Source organism: Zonotrichia leucophrys, chromosome 2, assembly GCF_028769735.1.
Source record: "Zonotrichia leucophrys gambelii isolate GWCS_2022_RI chromosome 2, RI_Zleu_2.0, whole genome shotgun sequence".
In the NCBI taxonomy this organism is placed as follows: domain Eukaryota; kingdom Metazoa; phylum Chordata; class Aves; order Passeriformes; family Passerellidae; genus Zonotrichia; species Zonotrichia leucophrys.
Genome location: NC_088171.1, coordinates 128,276,717 through 128,289,135, shown reverse-complemented (window position 1 = coordinate 128,289,135; position 12,419 = coordinate 128,276,717). Strand labels below are relative to the sequence as shown.

The 12,419-nt window shown below is 35.8% G+C and overlaps 1 protein-coding gene across 47 annotated transcripts in view; it reads left to right on the top strand.

Moving 5' to 3' along the window:
- The window catches only part of RIMS2 (regulating synaptic membrane exocytosis 2), a 446,430-nt gene that overhangs the window by 358,945 nt on the left and 75,066 nt on the right, over positions 1-12,419 (top strand). The gene's annotated exons all lie outside the window — the stretch shown is intronic.

Here is a 12,419-nt window from a genome sequence, read left to right as displayed (position 1 = left end):
TAAAATGAGACATTTAGTATTTGAATGCAAATAAACCATCAAATTTATTAATTATAAATTATTAACTATTATTATAATTAATTATTTGTTTTGCAGATAATTTAGACTAATACACTTCATATAATTACTTTCTAGAGTGTACATTTCAGTGTGGGAAAATAGAAGCACTTTAGCAAAGTCCAAATGGAAAGCCCTACTACTGAAAATAGAATTGACAAAACCAAAACCACGAAAATGGCTTAAGATACTTTAAAATTCTGTAGATGTGCTGCATGGTTATTTGGGTGTTTTGCAAATGTAGTTTTAACTGCACAAAGCATAGGAATGTTTATTAACATGTAAGAGGGACTTGGGTACTGTTGTGTTTAGCTGTTTTCTATGTGACACTTATGGAAAGTATTTCTATATTGTTGGCTGTGAAAGGTGTTGCCTTTGAGAGGTGAGCGTAACACTGTGAGTGGCCTTTATCGTAAGTGTTGTGATTGTATGCACCACAAAAATATGGCTTTATGTATTGTATGTACAACCAGAATTAATCTGCTGATGTTCCTGCTCCCTCAATGCTTAGCTGAAATTTGATTCAGAAGTAGGACTGGTGCAGATTAAATTGGTTCTCATGTAAAGGAGTGAGATGGAACATGACTACCTAAGGAAGTATTTATTACCCTTGTTTTTCCATTTCACCTACACCATATTATTGGGCATCACTCAACATCTTTTATCTCTTTAATTAAAATTTTGCCTTCAGTATTATCGGAATGTATTAAAGAGGAAAATTATAAATGGAATTATTTGATGAATATGGTGGTTTATTTATTGCACATATCAAACAATGTCTCCAGAAATAAACAGTTAATTTATTCTTCTGCTTAAGTGTAGTTTCAGTACTTGAAAGTGAGTTTTTATTCTATCAACGAACCTGTGGAACTAGACACTGAATTTTCACATATATGTAGTAATTCAACATGCATTCTTAACATTGTGTAGTTTCAAAGCCATGTGAGAACCATAAATCTCATAAGCCAAGTGAGAGTTCTGTCTTCATTTTTTTACTACCACTACTTCAATTCCCCTTAATTAAATTCCTATATTATCTAGAGACAGAAAACAAGTAAGTAAAATTTATCTACCTGGTTTCTACAGAAATTCTTTGGAAATCATGAACTGAAACATGTATGTTGAATGGTGACTGTAATGTTCTGTACAGTGCACAGTGACTTTGATTTTTCTAGACTTCTCAGCTGGCACAAGCAGGCACTCATGAGTGCCATGCCTGAGAAAATTATCATTAAGTAGGCATTAAGCCACATTCAGAAAAGCTAGCACATAGAATTTTCTTTTAACTTTTCTATTTCCTCCTTTAAATAGAAGTCAACAGGTCAACAGCATCTTTATGTCTCTCTTGATTACTTTAACTTAAGAAAAAATATCCAATATCATTCCTTGCTGAGAAGGCAAAAGCTATAAAAATATAAGTTCTATTAAATATTGAAATATTAAAATAGGCACCCAGTGTTGTATCTCTCTAGCTTTGCTCTACCTCTGGAAGTCAGTACTAGAGGCTTTAGAGGAAGGTACATCCCCTTCTGTGGTGCATAGTCATGCATTAAGAAGTTTGTGGGAAAAGTTTAATTCCAGATCTCAGTGTTTTTAGAAGCTGCTGAAATATGAAATTTATTCTCCTTATATTTTTAACTCAGGATTGATAAAGATTGTATCTCTATTATTCTTATACATTCCTCATTATTTTTGGAACAATAATTATTCTGCTTCCATAATATTTTGTATACATTAGTTTAGTAGGGTTCAAAAGACATTTCCTTAAATAACTTCCTTCAGAAGCTGCTGAAGTGTGGTTTCAGGACAGACATAAGAAAAGCAAGTAATATATTAACTTTCATAGGAATATTTACAGCTAAGCAGATGAGAGAAAAACATTGTAGGCATTAAGGATGAGGTAAATTAATTTCTGGTATTGGAACAACTATTTATTTCTGCTTATTGGGTACTAGTAAACTTGTACTAAATAGGATATATATACTAAAGTCTGAATTTCAGTGCTGGTAGATGCTGACATAATGGAAAACCTGAACTATATAAATAAAGAAAAAATGCTCAGTAGCACAAGAGTGTTGCACCAGAGGCAAAATTAGCCCTTTACCATACTGTGCCTCTGCAACCCCAGCCTGATTTGTGTAATTTCCCTCAATTAAAAGAATTTTTCTGTGACTAGTTTATTGTTTGGCATAAGAGCTAATCTTCCCAGTTCTAAATTGTTAAGCAAGATGTACTCTGAAGAGGGAAGGGCAAGATGGGAGCTGAGCGAGCCACATGCTGGACTCACACAGTTCCCATTTTGTAGAGCTGGTTTCTGGAATCACTTCCCAAACTCCCTCATCAAATCTCTCTGAACCTCTCTGCCTTGCTCCCTGCTTTTCACTCCCACCATTCTGGCAAACAAATTGGTGGTGCTGTGTTTGGTGAGCAGCATCTTCCTCTGGCCATTCCCACCAGTGCTCAGATACAGGAATTCCTGCTGACAAATTGAGGATGGGGGATGAGAGAAATCCTGTCATTCCTCTCTCCTTGCCCCATGACTAGATCGTGCACAGTGGATCTGCTGAGGAGAGTTTAAAAGCTGTGTTGTTGCTGAGAAAAAAAGAGAGAAGATACTTCTGGTATAAAGAACCCTAGAAGTGTTTGCAATCAGAGTGAAATCAAGAGAGAATTCTAATAATTCGGGCTAATGTTAGCCCCTACAGAAAGTCTGGTCACTGATGTCAAAGTAAAGGGAGCTGGAATTATGTAGGAGCAGCAGCAGTGACAAACTATGTCTTTCTTTAGGAACAAAGGTAAAACAGACTGACAACTAGCTGACACACATTTAAACCTCTAAGTATCTTGAGACTCATTTTATTTGTTTTATTAGGAAAAAAAATGACCTACAAAAAGGCAGAGAAATCCAGTTACATAATATAGCAATTAGTAATAGTCAGTAATGTAGTAATTAGCAAAAGAGTATGTTAGAGAACCAAGGAATAAAGTTGGGATAAAAGAGGTAAAAGAGCAGATAAAAACTTCACTTTTTTGCTGAACAAGCTTATTTAGCCAAATGTAGAAAAGACTACATCAAATACAGAATAATACAGAACATCAAAGAGGATTTCCTACTCCACCTTTAATGATTCATATTGATTATAATACTGGAACTTTCTGCATCATCAGATATATGTAAAGCTTAATTTCCTGATAATCAACAAGCACAATTCAAGTTTTAGATACAAGCCTAATTCTCTGTGTTTGGTGTACTATAAGGCATACTAGCAGGCTAGTTTGTGATCTTCTAGCCTGATAACAAGATCAAGACAAATTGAACTGTGGAAGAGTCAAGCATGTGTTTAGCTTTTTGAGTAGTGTAGATGCAGCTGCAGCTCTGCAGAATGGGACACTTTGATTCAGCAGTGAATCAAATAAAACCTTAAGGGATTCCTGTGTGAGAGAATGTGGAAAAGGTAAGATCTGGAGGTGGAAGAGGCTGAATTTGAATGCCTCAGAAGCAGATCGTAATTGTAAGGTCTTGTAAAGTGCAAAAGTGCTGCCAAGAGTTGCCTTTTCCCTCTGAAACCTGCAGGAAGTAGTTTTGCCATGGGTACGGTACATGTGGAATCCTTTGACCTTTACTGTCAATTGAAAGATTTCGTATAATGGTGGTTTGGAAATCCCTTTGTCTTCTCCTTTAAAATCAAAGCAGAGCCTTACACAGAGCAGCAAAGTGTGCTAGCAGAAACACTTGCCACATTTCTTCTTGAAACTCTTGTGGAAAAGGGAGTTAAACAAACATTCAACTAAAGGGACATTGGGAACTTTGACATTTGGCTGCATATGAGCTGTATTTGATTTATATTGGTTTTATATTGACAACTGTTTTAGAGTTCTTGGAGGATCATGAGATACCCAGTAATAATTTGAAAATTTATGATAATTATGAATATACCTATTTGATCTATAATTGTTTCTTACAACTGATGCTGTTAAGGATGTAATTAGAAATATTCAAAATACTAAATACAAAATGGAGGCTATTTAGATATCCAGATGCCCTCAAAACAGCTCATAAATTGTTTTGTAGATACTTCTTTTTAATATACCAGTTTAAATTTTAAAATTTTAAGTATCTGAATAAAACTTGGAGAAACAAAATAATTCTAAAGGAGCTGTGCTGGAGAATAGTTAAGAAAGCAAAGACTAACAAAGATAGGACCACCCACAAATATTCAGTGCAATAAATTTCTGTAGAATGCCCATTCAGCTGAGGGCCCTGCCAGGAGAATTTGGTAGGCTTCCAAAGGGAAGAGCACTGTGTAGTTCCCTGCTCCTTCCCATTGCCCTCTTCTGCACCAATAAGCTCTTGTCTTCAGAAAATAAACCAAACACCAATTACACCAACTGAGAACTTCCCAGGTGAGGAAACATTTTCCTTATTGCCTGTTCCATGGCTTTTGTGCTTTCCTGAGGACTAATGAGAATTGTTCTTCGGGCAGAAACTTGGTAGCTCCACCAGCTGGTCTGGAAGGACAGGTCCTGTCACTGCCAACAGCCTGTGGGTGCTCAGGTCATCTAATCCATCACTCATGTCTGTCATCTGGAATGAATTTTGCTGGTCAGTGGCAGAGCATGTCTCTGGCCCATAGTGCTTGTAGCATTTATATTTTCAATCAAGTATTTAATTATATTTTAAATAGAAAAATTTTTGGGAATAAATTGCTGAAATGGAAGTTCTGGTTCCTATAAGTACATGATTTAAAGCTCAGTTATAAGGCTCAAAAATATATCTAGATGAAATAAATTCAGAATTCTAGAACTGAACTCTATATACATGGTAATGTAGAAAATATCTCTTCTTTAATTTCTATTTTTATCAAACTGTATTTTGCTGATGTGTTAGAACTAGTATAGTGACTTTGAATATAGATAGGGGTTGCTGTGATTTCTAGTATTTTCTTCTTCAGTAAAAGTTGTGGCAAGCTCTTAGAAAATATTTCTGTTGCTGTCATTTTCCTTTTCCTTAAATTTAAGCACTCTTTTTATTTATTTTGGCTTTGATAATTTTTCAATTAATTTTTTTTAATCTTGAGTGTCCATGTCTCTATCTGAAATTTTTGGTATTTTAAAATTTAGTACTGCGATTACCAAAAATACTGCATTCACATATGATGATTGTGTCTGAAATTTAAACATCTGAAAGGAGGCTGATGCTGGCTGTCTTTAGCTGTCAACAGGTACTTTCTGTTGTCACATTTTCTTAGATTTTGTATAAGCTTCTATTGGTAATCATGTTTAGAAAGAAGAGGTTAAATACTTTATAGAATGTTATTGAAGAAGTACCTTATAATTTCACAATGAATCTCAAAGAGAAAAAATTACCCCAAAATTAAAAAATAAAACCATCATTCTATTTTGGCTCTGAATTTTCATCAGTTATAGGTGTCTACTAGGGAAAAAAAGGGCTTTTCAATCACAGAGAATTGGGTTTCCATTAAAAAAGCACAAATTCTAATTGTAACACAGTCCTGTGTTTTATAGTGATGAGTTAAATATTCTTTTGGAAAGAGCAAGTATTTTCAAGAAAAAAAATATTTTAGTAAGCACATAGATCTCTCATATACAGCAAAATTTATATCAAAAGCTTTCTGTAAAAGCCAAATTCAATTGAGCATTGTAACCATTGCTTTAATCATCACATTTTAAACTCACCTGGGAGATGTTTTGATCAACCTCCATCCAGAGCAATCACTGCAATCTATCTTAAATCCTTTTATCCTTTTTATAATAGAATGTGTTTTCCTTTCTGAATGGCTTTGTATAGACAAGTGAATTGTTAAACTGTTAGTCTTTTGGTTCAGAGCTACTATCTTTTCATAGTAAACTCAATTATTTCTGTGTACAGTTTTTATCTGAATTTAAGCTGTAAAGTTCCAAGATGCTATTGAACTAAGTGGCAATTAGTGTGCAAAATACTGTGACTATGCTTGAATTAATGATTTAAATTTTTATGAAACTGTTGTTATGCTGATAATACATGAGAAAATCTACAGAAAAAAAAAGAAAAAAATTAACTGGGAAATATGTATTAAATATCTGGGTGCCAAGGTGTGGGATTCAAAAATAGAGAACCTATGAAGTTAATTGAATTGCTACAACAATCAGGGAACTCTAAGAAACTGGAATAATAATCTGTGATAACGTGAATCACACCATATTGTGCTGCTTAATTCTGTGCCATGTCAAATGTGTACAAAAAAGTCATTATTCACCTTTGAAGTACAAAAGAGCAGTGGCTCCATGATGGAAACAGGTTTGCCAGATCAATCTGCTAGACTGCTGCCCTTGAAAAATCAAGGAGAGTGCGGCACACACTTAGAAAGGACAGACCTGAAATCTCAGTGCAGGGCTTGCACAGAGCCTGTTTAAATGTATAGGATTCAAAATTAACCATAGAATGAATCATAGAATGGCCTGAGTTGGAAAGGACCTTAAAGATCGTCTGCTTCCTATCCCCCTGCTTTGGGCAGGGCCACCTTCCACTAGACCAGGCTGCTCAAAGCTCCACCCTGCTCTGTCGTGATCACTTCCACCTATGGGGCATCCACAATTTCTCTGAGCTACCTGTTCCAGTGCCTCACCACCATCACAGTAAAGAATTTCTTCCTAATATCTTATCTATTCTTTCATTTTAAAGCCATTACCCCTCATTCTATCACTACAGAGTCTTATAGAAAAATCCTTTGCTGTCATTTTTTACTGAAGGCTTCTGTAAGGTCTCCCTGGAGCGTTCTCTTCTCCAGGCTGAAGCAGCAGGACCTTTGTCTGCTGCACAGAGGGTGGCTCGGAAGGGACGGTCAGATTTGCAGGCTGCCCTCACCTCACAGCCCTCCTGGGACAGCCCCTGGAGAGCTGCTCCTGTGGTTTAGCTGGAATCCTTACAGGAAGGATTTGCCCAGAGATTGCTGTTATCATTTGTAACTCTGACTATAATAATAATGTTTTAGTGGTCCGGATGTTTTATTCACATCTGGGAGTGCTCCTCTTTATTAAATAGGTTGATTTTTTTTGATAGCAACCCCAAAATTATAAATGAAAATTTAACCAGCTTATCAACTTTTTCCCAAGCAATAGGTTTGTGGTTTTGAGGAATTTTTGCCTGCTGATACATGGGAGAGAATGCTATGTGTGTGTGTCTATCAGATTTCTCTGTGGATTTTTGATTCTTATTTTAGTAAGTACCTTAACTATCTAAACTCTTACAGTTATTTTTCATTGATATAACTGTGGCTTCAAGCACCTGTACTGCAAGTAGCTCATGTGAAGGATTTAGAGAGGTGTTCCACAGAGCCATTATTGTGAAAAGTTGGTTCTGCACAATGGAGCTAATCAAAGTGGGGTCAGGACCTTGGAGTCTCAGCTCAGCATAGGGAGGTTCTTGTAAAGCCTCAATGCCTTCAACAACACTCACAGTGAGAATGTTACCAAGATATGAAATTACCTCTGTGTCCTTTCTAACCTGTGGTATTTACTGCTGTTTCTGGGAAATAAAGGCTTTACTTACAAGAACTAGTATTTTTTAGTGCTAGGAAACAGAATATTTTCTTTAGTAATTTATCAGGAGGAGTATTATCCTTCCCCTGTGGATGGAAATCATTGTTTTACCAGTGATTTCATTGACAGGCTGGAGTCAGTGAATAATGGCAGGAAATAACACAATTTTGTCTGAGGTTCTGCTTGTTCTATCACGGTAAAATTATTCTAATATATCTTGTTTCTTCAAACTGTGTAAAATCCTTGAAGGATGTTATATTTGTTGCAACATATAGAGCATCTTAGATGCATTGAGTTCAGAGAACCAGGATACATAGCTCTGTTTCTGCTCTCTCTTGAGTGACATATACCATCATGTAAAAAACAATTCTCGTGATTTGCATAGTTCTGCAGTTTAACCTGAAACTACCAGCTAATTAATAAATTAGCATCTGAACTTTAATTAGCATCTGATTTTCTATTTTAAAAAAATCAAAACACTGTGACATAGAGTTCTGTAAGTAAGTGACAAAACCTTAAATTAATTTCTGGCTGACTCTGAGTTTCAAGAATTGTAAAGAAGCAGATTGGGTGATATTTAGGAAGCATTTTAAAATGTTTCCTTTCCCTAATCTAAGCTAGTTTCTAGTCACATAAATTTGGGAAATATTATGTTAATGCTATTCTGAGGAAACATTTATAAAATTAAAATAACTTCAAGATCTGAAGTTATTCTAAGAATTCATAGACATTAAAAACCTTCAAAAATATTTACAGAAGTTTTGATCTCAGAATAGCTCCAATCTAAGTACCTGTCTTTTGAAATGAAATAAATTCTTCATGTGGTTTCAATTGATATTTTTAAATTGGGTTTTTTCTGCAAATGTTACGTATTATTGCCCTACTGTTTAAGTGGTCTCTGTGGTGAAGATGAAATTGTAAATAATACGAATAGATGTTGCATGTTTTCAGTAAAAATGAACTCAGATTAACCTTACAAACAAGCAAAGGTAAATCACAGTATTTAAAATGAGATATGGGAGACATAAGTAGTAAATGTTTTCTAATTACTCCCTCAAGGACAATGACTGGGAGAAAAAGAGAGTTCAGTTTTTCTGATCTGTAGGAGCAGTTTGCTTGCTCAGGATCTCCCTGCAGCCTTTGTTTTGCTAGTTGCAATAAAACAAGAGTAAAGCTGCTGAGGAAATATGTTTTAGGGAAAATAATGTTTTCTAAGCAGTTTACCTTGTTTATGGATTGATAAGGAAATTATGGTATCTATCTTGCAGATTGGTTCCTCCTTTAGCTTGACACGAATCAGCAGAAAATTTTCAGGAATGTTATCAGCTGAGCTTGCATTTTCTTAATGTACATGGATTTTCCAAGATGTATCCTAATAATCAGTGAAAACAAAACATTAAGAAATAAGATTATGTCATGACCCCTCAAATCATGCTTGATTTTACAGGCTATCCTCTGATATCTGTGGATTTAAGGACTTGGAAAGTGAAATCATAGATGTATAAAGATATATTTATATCCTGTTCTTGAACAATTGTGGCCTTAGGCACTTCTGCTTACAGGAATAAGCACTCACCAGATGGCCATGTGTCAATCCAGCTGTTCTCTTCAGCATGAATTCTTTTGAAGGTGCTTTGTCCCAGGACAAATTTGGTGAAAGGCATATTAAATGTTACATAATGAAGGTGGGATTAAGGGGAAAGTTCTTATTTCTGTTCTTAAGTCATCAGGTATGCTGAAATAGTTAACAGGCTTGTGGGTTGAAATAAAATGCAATGAAATAGAAATTCTGTGATAAGAAAAGATGGTTGCCTTGCCATCTTTTTTATTTCATTTGTACTTGTTTTCGTGAGACCAAAGGACTGAAATCAATTTATGGAAATAGATTTTAAAATCCAGGTTAATGTATAAAAAAATTGCATAAACTGCATATGATTTGATGTCCTAGCTAGCGTTTGCAAAGTAACAACTCAAAGAAGCCCAAATTAGGTATAACAACCATACAAAAATGTGGTTTTTATATTTTTTTTAAACAGGAATTCTGCCTTGTTACTCTTTAAAAAATAAGCTGTTGACTGCATTCCAGGACTATATGAAGTGCAAAAGATTTTGAGTGCAGTGGTGGCAGAAATGGCATGTGAACCACTTGAGGAATGGAAACAAATACAGGAAGCATGCTTTGATTCATTTTATCCAATGTGAGGAGGATGTAGTAGTGTTAGAAGAGCAATGAGGAGCAGAAAAAACAGAGTTATCACTCAAACTGGACCCATTGAGCAAGTGTAGGCTCACCAGGCTGTCCTACAAACATTCTGAAGTTCAACAGGACTTAAAGTACTGGAGATACTGTCAAATGTAATTGCACAGTAAATTGGGATGTCCCTGGAGACCTGTCTTTTGCAATTGCCCTGACTGGAACAGCCCAGACTTTTTAAAGTGAATTGTGTCCATGGTGATGCATCTTCAGGAGTCTTGACGTGGTGCTGTGGAATGCTAAAGGATTGCTGGTGTCTATTTAAAAAAAAATTTCTGCCTTCTGTGTAAGGCAGAATAGTTAATGTGTGGCAGTCAAAAAGATTCAGGGAAGTGTGAGAAGATGTCTTTAGAGTTTATTACCCACCATCACATAGCCAGACTGTGGACCCATTTCTCTAAAGTGAAACTTGGTGACTGACTTTGCCCTGTTTTAAATAGCAATTAAAATTCTGGTGGAGATCAGCAATATGAAAGGGAAATTGGATAGTAAATGTTTCAAAGAAATCATTGGAAGATCTTTGTTTTATTTTCTATTTTGTATACTTTTCTGAATTCCTTTCACATGGAAAAGGAGGAGTAACTGTTGGATATCCTTCTACCTTTAAGTATGATTGCAAGGTTCTTCCTTTGAAGCTCTTATTTGTTCACCTTCGTATTAGGTAGACTCATATTTCTTCAAGATCTTGGCCTTTTTTCAAGAAATGTTGGGTATATTATGGTTAGAGAAATGCATTCTGTGCTTCACTTTTAACTTGATACAAAGCATCAGCTCTTGTAACAAGATGAAGTGCATCCACAGGGCACATGAGATTTTCTATTCCTTGTAGTTATATCAATTATAGATGTTTCACCCTAGCCATGTGCTGTACCTGCGTCTCTCTTTTGCCTCACTTAATCTGTCAGAATCACCTCCATTATTCCAGCTGTCAAAACTCCTCCTAAGCATCTCAATTTCATTGATAAATAATAGAAAGCTGTTACCTTCACTTTTAAAGATGATGTCTGGTTATCCAGTAGATGAGGCACACCACCAAAAGGGTCCATAGTGTTGCTGTGGTGTCATGTCCCACACTTCAATTATGTTTATGATTTGATGTAGAGGCTCTCTCTATGTGTAATTATTTTAAGGTAGCTTTTGATGAGATATTAGGAGACACCTAATATCATAAACTTGGCTATCATAAACCCTATATTTTCATTCCAATATGTAGCACAACTTAGATTGCCTTTTAAGAATTTTTTGTGGTGATGATTATAATTATTCCTCTCTTGATTTGTCCTTTATCTTAAGCAACAGTTTTTCACCCACTGTGTTTATCAAAGAAGAGATGGGATTTTAAACAATGCCTTTGTGATTTTGAACAGTCTGGAATAAAGTGGTAACTTTATATATTCCAGCTGAAATTTTGCAGTTCTCTCTCCCTCCAAAATTTTTTAAATTTGGTCCTGACTTAAAGTAAGATTAAATAATAACATTTAGCTCCCTAGACTAGATGAAAGAATCTTTGTGAATTAATTCTGCATCAATAACAGCTTGATTTCAGAACAAGTATTAGAGCAGTTGAAATTAGAGGTTGCCTTGATATTCCAAAAGTCATATATGAAAAAAACCCATGAGAGAAAAAGCTACTTGGTGTTTGAAAATTACTGTAGGAACATATTCTTTTGTAGGAAGACAAACTTGTTGGCAAGCTAATTTTCAAGCTCACTTAAAGACACAAATACTGAAGAGCTGCCTTACTGCTCCTACTTTAACAAATATTTACAGGGTCTGTAAATTCTCTTGAAGTAATGACAGAATATTTTCTAGTGCTCTCCTGTATTTATATAACATTGTGCCCTTTGAAAGTTCTTTAAAAAACTTACGCCATGTGCAAACATATGTGAAGCTGATGATTTTTTGTCTTTTGATTTGGCTTGCCTCTGGACTACTTCCCTCTAGATTTCCAGTTGTCCCTAGGCACTGATACGTTGGGGACTTCTGTATTACTTCTGCCCTTGAAGTTTCAGCTTCAACTCCTAGATCAGCCTGAGTAATTTGGGTTGGAAAGGACCTCAAAATCTGTCTAGCCCAACCTTTAGCAGAGGTCCAAGGCAAGGTCAGCGTGACATCAATACAGGTCCTCAGGGCTTTAGCTGGTCAGGTCTTGAAAATATTCAAGGATCAAAACTCTGGGTAACTTGATCCATTACTTCACTCTGCTTATGGTAAAAATGGGCCTTATACCACTCAGAGCTGCTGTAAATTTATTGGCTCTGTCTTTTTGTCTTCTTCCCTGAGAATGACCTGGCAATCTGCTGTTAGGTACTCCATGGCCATCACTGCTCAGTCAGAACGAGCCCAGCACCCCCAGCCAGCTTGGCGGCCTTCCAATAAACTTAATCTAGTTTATCCATGTCAGTGTTTCACTTTGGGTCTCAAAAGTGCTTACAATATTGTAGATGCAGGCTAGTGACTGCTGAATAGAGGGGAATAATCTCTCCTCTTGTTCAATTTGTGCTCAAGTCAGTACAACCAAGGCTTCCCTTCTCTCCTGCAAAGGCCCACTGCTGACTCGATCTTTTTC